Raw genomic sequence first — 13,601 nt, forward strand, 5'->3', positions numbered from 1 at the left:
AGTGTTGACAACTAGTGTATTCCAATTCTGTCCCCATTGTCTGCTTAGTAGTGGGTTGTATATTATCTGCATCTATATATTTTTAGTGAAGTAGGTGAGTCATAATTCCCCAGACACCTCGCCGGATTACTCCTCCCCTTCCCATGCCTTTGAATGCCTCCAACAGCATATATCAGGACATAGCTATTGTGATCTTGCGAAGACCTCTCGCTTTCTCTCTACAGATTTCACAGCTTTCAGCTGATCCCCATCTCACCACCTCCTCCCTCCATACAGCAATTGTTGGTGGTTTCTTTGCATTCCAACGTGTAGTTATCAATCTTTTTGCAATTATCAATGCCAGATCTGCAATGTGTGCCTGTACTTTAGACCATTTCTGGTGTGGATATATTCCCAACAAACAGCTTTCAACTGTGTACCATGTTTGTCCTTCCACTACCCCCGTTAGTGTCTGCGCTATTTGTGCCCAGTAGGCTGCCAGTGTGGGGCAAGCCCAGAGCATGTGGATAAAGTTTGCATCTGTCTCCGTGCATCTAGGACAGTTCGCTGTAACCGTAGGGAACATCTTGTGCAATCGGCGTGGGGTAAGGTATGCACCCTGGGAGGTCATGTATTGTATAAATTTAAAATGTATATTGCGCGAGACCGCTTTTGGGTAGGATATGAGGGACACCCATTCGCTATCCTGCATGTCTTCTCCTAGGTCCGTATTCCACTTTGCGTGCAGGGTATCTGGAGGGGAGGGCATTGATGCTCATATACCTGTATATAACCACCTTGTCAAGTGCCTCCCTGTTCCCATCAAGTGTAGCATGTGTACCAGCTCATTTGTCATGGGTTCCATTCCATCCGGGGCCCATGTACTCCTAATGAAGTGGGTAAGATCGGCTTGTAGTAGAAACAGCGCACTCGTCAGACCCTGAGCATGTATGAAATCTCCATGCGACAGCAGGGTGCCATCACCAAATAGCTCACCACTGTAGCTAACCCTTCTCCACCCATTTCGACAAGTGGTGACGAGTTGTGATGCCCATGGGATGGGAAGACCCAGCAATGGACTGTTGGGTGCGTACGGTAGCTTGGTGGCTGTGTATCTCCATGCCTGCTTCCAATATTGTAAGGCAATCTGCAATAATGGTGACAAGACACTTGCGGGCATTCGTGCACAGTACAACAGATTTTGTAGTTGCCCACTAGCTATCATGTTGGGAGTATAATCAATTTTGTGGAGATTGCGGCCGGCCAGCCAGTACGAGAGCCACTGCAGTTGGCTCGCCATACAATAAGCTATGAAGTCTGGGGCCGCCCAATCCCACAGCATTTGTTGGGAGGTGCAATTTTTTCATACCGATTCTACGTCTATCATTACCCCATATTAGTTCTATCAGGAACGAGTCCAACCATTTAAATACCTTTGAGGGGATTAATATTGGAAGTGTAGTAAAATAGTACAGTACCTGTGGCAACACAACCATTTTAGCTATCGCTAAATGGCCTGTAAAAGACAGCGGAAGAGTGATACAGAATGTTATTTGGAATCGTAGTGAGTCAAGAGTGTGCTGCACATTGCCATCCAGCGCATCTTGCTGCGTCCTATATATCTTCACTCCCAAATATTTAAAAGTGGACTGAGCCATTTTTAAGGTCTTATTCCCGAATCTTATCTCCTGGGGTATACTAACATCTCTGAAGGGGAACGCAATAGAATTCTCAAAATTAATAAACAGTCTAGATGAGTCTCCAAATGTGGCAAAAAGTGGCACCACAGTGCAGAATCCACTGCACAAGTCACTGACGGACAATATAATATCGTCTGCGTATAGTGAGATTGATTGCAACGTCTGCCAAATTTGTATACCCCATTCCCGGGCCAACAGACGTAATGTTTGACCCAAGGGTTCTAGCGCTAAAATAACAAGCATTGGCATAGCCAATAGGTCTTGCCTTTGGGACCTTATAAGTGTTTAGTTATCCAGCACAATATCCTTGGTGCAACAACATCAAGTGTTGCATGGGTAAACACTTATAAGGTCCCAAAGGCGAGACCTATTGGCTATGCCAATGCTTGTTTGTTTTGTTTTGTTTTTTAGCACAAACTCGACCCAAAGGTATTGGAGCGCTTTACATGAGTTCCAGGCACATTACACAAAGTCACTTTCATTTTGGACTGAAAGTAAGTATTCAGTTTTTCAGCTGCAGTGTTTTCAGTCTCCACCAATGTTACTGACCCTACAAGTTTAAAGCTTAATGTCCCACACATTTCTCCCAAAATTAGCCCCCTGATACTAACCAAGCAATGTTTTGTGAAATGTTGCACTCAAATAGGGTGCCCAGGCCTTTTTTTGGTTCCAATCCGACCCTGTGCACACATCAAGGGCTACATTTCTAAAACTGCTCCTAAGCACAAGAACTCTCCATTCACATACATGAACATGGATTGCACTGACACCGGGTGTATGTTGCAGTTACAGTGGCTGCTTTACAGGAGCTATTTTACTCTAGTTCTGTTGAATTTGCTGCCTCCACCCCAACTGATCCATTCCTTTCCTGTCATGCATGTGGATGCTGCAACATTTGCCCCAGAGAAGTATGTTGGTGACAGAAACATGTATGCAGAAAAGAACTGAATGTAGCAGCAGAAACATGGAGGCGACTATGCGGCCATGGAACAAGAAAATGTCAAAGAACCGTCGTCCTATAGGTAAAATGAGGAGGGGAAAGAGAGAGGTGCTGTCTGCAGCCAGGGTCCTCAGGGTGAGCCCACTCCCAGATGCCCAGTTCCAGCAGTATTAGTGATTTACTAAGTGCACAGAGGTTCAGAGTGGCAACACAAGGAGAAGGGATGTGAGTGAGGATGCTATGACGAAGGCGACGTGGAACGAGATAGTCACTGCTGTGAGTGTATGTTCAACTAGTTGTGATGAGCATGACAATTATGAAAATAAACAAGACGTTGTCAACTTATCAGCAACTGAGCCCTGTGACATCTTTCTTCCTCAATACGGAATATTCTCAAAAATATAGCTGCTAACACCACACGCGCATCCAACATGGCAACGTTCACATGTGTATCCATCATGTTAATACACATGTAACACTTCGCCCAAATGAAGGCTTGATAATGTCACGGAGGCCTTCTTCTATAGACGAGTCAATATCACATTTAACAAACCGAGCGTGCATTGCGTAGACACTGTCACATGAGTCTTGCATTCATTTCTTGAACTAAGTAAAGTGTGTTGCAGTGAAATGTCACAACTGCCAGCATGTTATATGTCATTTAACAGTGGTTAACACAAGTGCACCAACACACCACAAAACACAGAACTAGTTATACAAATTTGCACAAAGCTGTCACCCAGGAGCATTTCACGACCACCTCAAGGCAGTGGACTGGGCAGTTGTATTTATAGAGCGGTCCCATTTATACAGGCGGTCCTATGGGAGCCACTCCGCGCGAGATGCACTGGACCTGAGATGGGTTTGTAGTGCCTGTCTCAGCGAGCCCCCTGGCAGACATGCCACCAGAAGCAGAGTTGTACAAATGTCCAGAGATCCGAGGGCGGTGCAATGCATCGATGCTGCAAACTGTGCTGCAGGGGCCGTGAGACAGGCAGCAGGGGAAGCGGCCATTCCTGGGATGAGAGGTCACAGTTCGCAAGCAGGATCCTCGAGTGTTTAGTGGACAGTTTTATCCGAAATTTTAAAGATTCATGCCAAGATTGCAGATTAGCGAGCAAGATTACATATGATAGAAGGCAGAAAGGACTTTGGGCCAAAGTAGTGCAAACATTTGGAAGCCAGGGTGGTGTTTGATGCACATTTGTCAGTTACAACTTAACAGCGTCCCAGCTGCATAGATTTGGATGTATAGACTTACTTATACAATTAGATACCCAAATTAGACGCTGTCTGCCCTAGGCGGAACGCTTTGGGTTCTCCTAATCTTTCCTGATTGGGAGACATTTGGGGCACCCTGCTGTTCTGGAGGGGGCCCGGGACATCTGATAAAACGGAGTTTTCAGTATCAGCTTTAGCCACCATCTGTTCAGCGTTCCATCTGCTTGAAGAAGATAAGCTGATGACCAATGAAAACAGAGCAAGGCTGCACGTTGATTGATCTTCATCCAATCAGTGTGCGCAAAGCTCCAGGCCCTTGTCCTTCAGGCATCGGTTGAGATTTGCACTACATTTAACAGCTTCAAACACACTGAAACTGCAACCGCACTAGAGTTTATAGCCGAAGATGAAACTGCAACCGCACCAGAGTTTATAGCTGACACCCAAACGGTTTAAGTGAGGAGACATAAACTTATTAACAAGGATATCAGACCGTGTATTAAAATGGTAGACAGGGTTCATATGCCCCAGTGAATGACCCTCTTAGTAGAGCAGGGGTCGAAGTGCATTAAAAGACAAGCATTGGCCACGCGGCCGTAAAAGTAACAGCCGTGAAAGTGATCATGATCGCGTGAAAGCGAAAGTGATCGCGAGGACGCGCTGCAAGGGAGGCAGAGGGCAGCTGCGCGGGTGCACGCTCGCGTGAACGCAAGCGCTAGGCCACCAAAAACCTGTGGCAGCACTTTGAAAACCCACACTCTAAATTTCTCGCAGAGCAGCGCATGCGCTGGCTCAGCGAAACTTAAAAAGCATGGGGAAGAGCGGGCATCCCTGTCTTGTCCCTCTGTGGATCATGTAGTCATTAGAGACATATTCCCCTGTTCTCGCACGGGCTGTCAGGGCAGTGTAAAGTAATTTGACCCATTTTGCATATTCCATATAATTCCACATTTACCCAGCGCTGTAAGCGTGTATTCCCAGCTTAGCGTGTCAAAAGCCTGCCTGAGATATATGGATAGGCACCCCGCTTTCGAGTAACAGTGCGGGCAGGCCAACATTACTTGATATAGTCAACGCGCATTATGAGCAGTGCTTCTCCTGGGAACAAAACCACATTGATCAGTGTGTATGAGTTTGTTGAAATACGGTATTAATCAAGTCACCAGGATATTGCTCAGTATTTTGTATTCAGTGTTCAGGAGTGATAGTGGTCTATATGCTGAGATGTCTGTGTGGTTTCTACACGGTTTAGGCAAGGATATCACAAGCGCATGGGTAGCAGTCTGAGGTAATCTGCCTATGCCCAAAGCCGTCTTGTATATCTTCTCCAGTTGGGGTCCTGACTCCTTAGTGTATGCTGCATATACTTCTATGGGCAGTCCGTCCAGCCCAGGGGTTTTATGTCATGGGAGGTCTCTAATTGCTTCCTGGATTTCAGCCACCATTGTCAGTAGTTTCAGTGCTTCCTGCTCCGTACTTGTTAAAGTGGGGAGTTGCACTTCCCGAAGGAAGTCATGAATTTCCTGTGTGGGCATTCATGATAGGGCTCTGTATAAATGCTCGTAGTATTCCCTAAATGTCTCGTTTATTGCCAACTGTGTAGTCGCTATAGCCTGCAAGGACTGCTGGAGGGGGGGTCTCGTATTATCCGAGCTAATAGTGTGCCAGCTCTGTCTGCCTCTGTGTGCACTCTCTGAATATATGGCCGATGATCCATCACACGCAGTCTTTCAAGCTGGTCTGCATAGTCCACACACAATTTCTGCAATTTATCAGCACTGTCTGTTGATGTTGCAGCTTCCTTCTCTAGGTACAAAGCTTGGGCTCTATTTCTGTTATATTACTCACAATCGCCTTACGTGCTCCCACCATTGCGCCGATTGCTGTGCCCCACAGCACCACCTTGAACGCCTCCCATTCTACGAGGAATGATGACGCTGTATTAGTGTTATTAGCGAAGAAAACATTTATGACGCCCAATATCTGCGTTTTAAAGACGCTATCCTCTAGGTATTGTGGGTTAAATCTTCACATCGGGACTGGTGTGGGGACCCGCCCCCATTGTAGAGTAAGTCTCAGTGAGCTGTGATCTGATAATGTTTTTCCCAGGTATGTAATTTCCAGGACTTGAGCTAATAATGCGGGAGAAAAGAAAATACGGTCTATATGTGTGTATAATGCATGCATCGGGAATAAAAGGAGTATTCACGTACTGCCACGTTTTTATTGTGCCATACAACTACCAGAGCCCACTCTTCCACCCAGGTTTCCAGTGCTTTAGCCTGTCATATGGATATTGCTCCATTGAGGGAGGGTGTGATCTATTCATTTGAACATTTAAGACTGCATTGTAATCTTCTCCCAGGATCCATGGATAATTGACCCAGTCCGCTATGGCAGCACTTACTTCCTGCAAAAAGGTGTCTTGCTCTGGGTTGGGAGTGCATATATACTGCCCAATACTACTGACACTCCATCCAACTCTCCCTGCAACAGCACATATCTGCCTGCACCATCAATACATTGTTCAGAGAGCTTAAAAAGAACTCCCACTCTTATCCATATCGCAGCACCCCTAACATGCAGAATATGTGGTACTGTACAGTTGTCCTCTACATTTTTTGGGGAGTTTGCCTGCTTCAGCAGCATTCAGGTGTGTTTCCTGTATAAATTATTTTTGCGCCTTTACGCCTAATTAGCTGTGCGTGGATACAATATCTTTTAGGGACAGAAACCATTCCCCGAACATTCCAGGTGAGAAAATTATATGACGCCTGAATCATCATGTTTCTGGTGTAGTAGCATTATTGACATCTTCTGGTGTATCGCACTGTTACTGTGCAGGTACAATGCAGTATCCAAGTGTGTGCCCTTGCTATCCCACAATATACATACCCCAAAAATACCAATACCCAGGTCCAACCATAAACATATGCTCGACCAAACATAAGCCAACAGTGGCAACATTTGAAAAATGTTACTTGCAGTCGCAATGGGGGGAAGCATTCCAGCCATGTGACGTCTCTTTCCTGCACAGTTCTGATCTGTTGTGCTAAAGAACTGTCCGATGTAAGGACCCTTAGGATAGAACAAAGTGAATAAAAGAGAGAAGATAGAAAAAAGTAGAAAGAGTGAGACGGAAGTTGCATTTCCACTCGTTCCCGGGGCCCACAACCTCCCCACCCCACAGAGTGCATATTGTGTCCATATAAAATGACATCCATGGCTATCAGTGTTACAATAACGTTACACAGTACTTAACATAGTGCGGCACCTTGGCACTATCGCTGTCTACAGCTGCTGCAGCCTGGCAGTGGTTACAACCAGGTTTGATCCACTATACAGTGCATACAATTCCGCTACTTGGAAATTGTTCGTTTAGGCTTATGTCTCATTCCAGCATGTCTCGTGCTATCTGAGGGATCATAGATGGGAATAGCGGTTGACTGTTCTCAGAGTCAGTGAATGGCATTCCATCCGAGGATATGTCATGCCTGATGGTGCCACCCGATGCCCCCAGTGCCCAGCCGCGGTGCGTCCATTGGGGCGTAGGGGCGTAGCCCCACCAGCCCTGGACCCGCGTTAAAGAATTAAAATAAATGTTAAACAGAAACTCGAAATAATTACCTTAATTACTTATTCCACGGCGCCGGGCAGCACCCGACTTTATCGGGAGTGTGCAGGGGGGGGGGGGGGGGGGCGGGCCGGGCTGGCTGGTGTCTGTGTTTAAAAAAACGTTTATCCCCGCATGTATGCTTCGGGCAGCAACTTGCCCGAGCATGCGCACCCAGGCCGGCCCCATTAGCTAGTAGGGGGGGGGGGGAGTGCAGGACCTGCTGGCGGCAGCGCTGGCAGCAAAAGGGCGACAGGGCGAGGAGTCACTGTGCCCTCCAAGCCAATCCTGGTGCTGCATGCAGCGCCACTGCGCCAGGATTGGCCGGTCACCGCAGGGGCGGGCAATCCATATTGGATGCCGAGCGCGTGACGTAAGTAACGGTCGGGTTCACTTCTTCACTCTGTCTCGACTCTCGACTGACTCGTGCGCGTCGCTGCCTGAGCCCAGCCTGAACGGATTTAAAACAGTAGAAAGTGTCAAATGTAAGTATTCTTCGAACAATTCATTAAATGGAAATAGGTAATTTCTCCGAAGTGTCTAACAGCTGTCGTAACTCGTAACACAGGAAGGAGTGGACATATCACATAGCATGGTTGCAGAGTGTCTAGACCCTACCATCAGAGAAGTAAATACCGACTGTTTCTTTAAATATAACACCATGAACACAGGTTACGGTGGTGTAGTCATAGCAACAGAGGACTTTGTCAATTACATTTGATCTCCAGCATTTTATGGTCGTGTTTGATTGTCGTATACAATCTGTACCGCAAATATTTGGCTGGGGTTTTGGATAAAATTCCCAAATACTTCATTCATTGTAATGACTCGAGGAAGGCACTGTAGAGTGCGAAGAACAAGACATTTAAAATGTACACGATTGAGTTTTCCAAGGAATTATCTAAAGTCTCTATGTATTTATGAGGAACCTTTTTTATTTCGGGGGCTGTGGGGGTGGGTAGGGGCTAAATTATCAAACCACCATGCGCATACCTTTATGGGTCACTTCTGATTGAAATATCTTGGTTACGGATAAACTGGTAATATTGTCGAGATAACTGGGCTCTTTTTTATGTAGCGAATTACAGATAACCCCATTTCCACGTTATATGTAATAGATAACTGGACAGCACTCGAGGGGAGGAGCAGGGCAGACGGGGAGATTTTGTTGTTGCAGTTTTTTATAGCGCTAAATCGACCCGAAGCTATCAGAGCGCTTTACTTGAACACCAGTTACATGAGAGGAACACATTAATTCTTAAGGCAGGGGGAGATTTGCCCAAAACTTTCAGGGCGAATGTATTAATGTGCCGGGACATGCAGGGGGACGGGAAGGGCTTCTCTACGTGTTAATGAGTGGAATGGCTTTTTAATCCCGTTCAATTTGTATACAACGGATTTAAAACAGTAGAAAGTGTCAAATGTAAGTATTCTTCAAACAATTCATAAAATGGAAATAGGTAATTTCTCAGAAGTGTCTAACAGCTGTAGTAACTCGTAACACAGGAAAGAGTGCATTACTGGACAGTACTCGAGGGGGGGGAGCATCCGAGCAGGCCAGACGGGGAGATTTTGTTGTTGCAGTTTTTTATAGCGCTAAATCGACCCGAAGCTATCAGAGCGCTTTACTTGAACACCAGTTACATGACAGAGGATTGAGGAACACATTAATTATTAAGGCAGGGGGAGATTTGCCCAAAACTTACAGGGCGTTTGAGCCCCCTGTCAGACTGGAACCTCGTCCCGAACTTCAAGGTCGGCCGCTCTAGCCGTTAAACCACATCCTCTCCCCTCTTGGAGACGGTGATGTGGCCCAGTAAAAATCATTTAATTTGTACAATGAAGGAGCGCTGTTTGAGCAAGGGATGGTAATGAGGCCTATGATAAAAAGTTTCATTTATTTAAAATAAAGACTTAGAAAAGCCTGCATTTTATATTGATTTGAAAGGCGCGTGCCGTCCCAGCGGCACCAGAAGCAGAATCCTGTGAATGGAACGTGGTATACAAGGCTGGTAACCAGGCAACCCCAGCATTGCACTCATGAGCACCAGAGGGAGAGGTCACGTAGACAGCATTAAAGAATACAGGTGGGACGGGGAATATTTTATCATAGCAAGCACAGGCCTCCAGTGTCCATGAAGGATTGGGGTTCAAGCAGACATGCCAACTCTCCCGATTCAGGCGGGAGACTACCGATTTCAAGGCTAGTCTCCCGCCTCCCGATTCCTGCAAGCAAAAACCCGATTCCTCGGGGGTTTCAGCTGACAGGGCTTGGTATTGTGTAACGTGCTAATTCCTCCAGCAATAGTCAGTGGCGATGCAGGGGCTCCAGAAGGGGTGAAAAACCAACAAAGCCCAATTAACAGGCGAATTAACGGGGTGGGGGGGCGGCTGCGTGTGTGTGTGTGTGCGCCCTGGAAGCTATTTCAGCCCGGGCTGCCACACAGGGGAGGGGGGGCGGGGGTGGTGTATGCACTGCCAGCAACCTGGCAGGCCAGTGCACAACACTTGCATCACCCTCTCTCTGCCTGCCATTGCGCTCCATGCTTCTGAAAGGTAAGAAAAAAACGTGAATTTGCGTTTCAAATTTCTGATCCTGCAGCAGCACACCTCCAAAGCACATACATGACATAATGTTGCCGCAGGCATGACTGCATTGTGGTTCGCGTTGCAGTGTTTGATGGAATTGAAGCTGACATCCACGGGATCAATATGGCGTCCACTGAGATGCAAAGCAGTTGTCAAGAGGACGAGAGCGGGCTGTATCTCTGCTCTAAGTGCCTGCAGGTGTCAGGGAAGTTGAACCGTCTCCATTTGGAAGAGGTGTGAATTGAAATGCAGCATATAGATAAATCATTAGTTGGAGAGGTTAGTTGTGCTAAGTGTCTGGTAGAAGGGAGGTGAATATGGGGCCGAGAAGGGAAGGTGGACTTTGAAATGGATTAAAAAAGGCCTGCACAAACGCCTTTATAAAAGTCTTCATTTGATTTTCACCCTAAATGATAGCCTATTTTTCTCATTCCCATGTTACAGAAAGTCCCATTTGAGTCATTAGGGGCCACATGCATCAAACTTAGTATGCCCCGTATAGAGACTGCGGCTTTTAGAAAGTGTCCAACAATTCGAGGACAAATTCATAGAGCAGGAGATGAAGAGCGCAAGCACGACTTTTACACGGCACAAAGTGCCTTTTACCAGCTCTTTCATTAATAATTCAGGAGCCGCTCTCAAAACTTCAAACAAGCAGATCGTAGGCAGGGAAATGTCAAGGCTCATTAATTCACCACCGTGTGCTGACGTCCAAAAACATGCGGATAGCTAAATAAAAGTTTTAACTTTTGAATGTACACTGGTGAATATTTAATCTGATTCAAATGAAATCTGTGAATTTCCCAGTGCGTTGCGAGCCTGCCTTTATTGTTTTGTGAATTGTAATGGGTATTGTTAATATTAATGCTTATTGGAGCGTTATATTTTTTCCCCACAGTCTTTGTTTCATTACCCTACTGTTTCAAAAATAAATTGTTATCTTTTCATTTTCAGCACCTGACAACCTGAAACATTACCGCATTTTGGGGCAATTTTCCAGCAAACAACAAGAGGACCCCAACCTCCTTTGCTGCTCTCTCAACAAGAGGACCCCAACCTCCTTTGCTGCTCTCTCACCCGACCCCGGCTACAACCCAGCAAACACCAGTGTTAAAGGTAAGGCAACTGATGCTATATATTTTTTTACATCGTAGTTAGAGCATGTATGTCATGTGGTCACTCTCAAGGCCCTCAAGCAGTGTCTTTCAGTGCCTCCAGCAACACTATGGCACAGAGAGGCAGGAGGCAGTACGGCTCTATTTTTAGCAGTCATTTGAGATGTATTAGGATAATGCACAATATATATGTATAATGTATTTATACTGAAATTTGATATTATTGCACTGCACCTTATACGTTGTACTTTGATTATTGACAGGTTTCTTTAATATATATATATATATATATATTGGTAAGGCCAGCAACACCCGACACCCCATCATGAATACAGTACAAGAGCTGATTACAAAGTCATTCCAGTCACGGCCACTTGAACAAAAACTGAAGTTAAAAGAATTGGGACCTCATCAGCCTGAAATAAACCTACAGCAAACTACCCAGGACAGAGGAAAAATGTCAAAACGTACATTCTCAAATGCCTGGTACACAAAAGCTGATTGGCTTACAGGCTGCCCTATACGCAATTCTCTGTTCTGCTTCCCCTGCTTGCTGTTTGGCGGTGACTTTTCTTGGACACGGCAAGGAATGGTCGACCTGAAGCACATCGCTGAAAAAATAAAGAAGCATGCGCTCACAAGAAATCATCTGGAAAACCTGACAAGACTGGGAATGTTGGGGGAAGACGCACCAATTGAGCAGCAGATAAATGATGCGTATCGCAAATCCATTCAAAAACACAATGAAGCTGTGGATAAGAACAGACAAAATCTATCCAAGATCATTGATTGCATTCGTTTCTGTGGTGCTTTCGAACTGGCATTGCGAGGCCATGATGAATCGGAAACTTCCTCAAAACCTGGGATCTTCCGAGGCCTAGTGGATTTAATGTCAACCATAGACCAGGATTTGGAAAGACATTTAGCACATGCTACAGTCTTTAAGGGCACCTCTAATACAATACAAAATGAACTCCTTGACTGTATGCTCGAAATTATAAGAAGCCATATTGTGCAAGAGTTGCGAAACACAGACTTTGTGGCTATTCAGGCTGATGACACCACTGATGTGTCCACTCAAACACAGTCCGTGTTAGTGTTTCGGTACCTTGACAGTGACAGAAACATTGTGGAAAGATTTTATGGCTTCACGCATTTAAGTGACTCTAGTGCAGCAACCATCACTGAAGCAATACTGTGTCAACTGGACTTAATTTTCCCGGACCTGCCTCAAAAACAAAAGCTTATCGCACAAAGCTATGACGGTGCATCCGTAATGAGTGGGAGCCTTAGTGGAGTTCAGAAGAGAATTCGAGATGTGTACCCTAATGCTCATTTTGTGCACTGTTACGCCCACCAACTCAATCTTATTATGCAACAGGCGGTATCAAAGATCAGAGAGACACGAGTCTTCTTTCAGGATATCGGAGGCATAGCAGCATTCTTCACACGTTCCCCCAAAAGAACAGAAGCCCTTCATGAGATTGTGGACAAAAGCGTACCAAGGGGATCCTCAACTCGTTGGAACTTTCACATTCGTACAGTCAACTTAATCTTTGAACAGAGGGAGGGCCTTGAGAAATGTTTTGTCGCCATAGCATCCAGAGCAGACTTTGATCACACAAGTCAGAATGAAGCCCATGGCTTTATTAGAACACTACAAGACAAAGAGTTTCAGTTCTTACTGTTTTTATTTCATGACATAATGATTCCTGTTGATGTGTTATACGATCAGTTGCAAAGAAAAGACCTAGATACTGTCTCTGTGAAAGCCAATACATCTGCATTTGTACAACAGATTATGAAAGTGAGAGATGGGGTTGAAGATTTAGAGAGCAAACTGCCGCAGCATTCTGTTTTTGCAAACCGCAGACAAAACATCACCTCTCTGGTTCGAATTGGAAAGGAGATATGTGACATTGTAATTGTGCAGGCGAAAGAACGCTTTTCGTTCACAAAACATTTGGTGAGTGCGACTTTATTGCAAGGTAAAGAGTTTGCACAATATGATGAATCCTTCCCTGAGCGTGCTCTGAATCAGGCTGTGGAAGCGTATCCTATGCTCAAAAAAGAGCAGCTGAGAACTGAGTTAACTGTACTCTACGGAATGCCTGTGTACCGGAAGGCCACAAGCGCCTTGACTTTGCTGAGTTTAATTCATAAACTGCATATGGAAAACTCACTTACAGAGACAGTGACTTTACTAAAAATTGTGATTACGACTCCAATGACAACAGTAGAAGCTGAACGATGTTTTTCAGCCTTAAAGCGCATAAAGACATTCCTCAGGAACACCATGCTAGAGGAAAGACTAAATGCTTTGGCGATGCTATCTGTAGAGAGCAAGCTAGTCCAAAAGATACCGGACTTCAACATGAAAGTAATTGACAAGTTTGCTACACTGAAAGAGAGACGTGCGGATTTCATCTACAAAAAGTGAATGC

Source organism: Triturus cristatus, chromosome 4_2 (assembly GCF_964204655.1).
Source record: "Triturus cristatus chromosome 4_2, aTriCri1.1, whole genome shotgun sequence".
In the NCBI taxonomy this organism is placed as follows: Eukaryota; Metazoa; Chordata; class Amphibia; order Caudata; family Salamandridae; genus Triturus; species Triturus cristatus.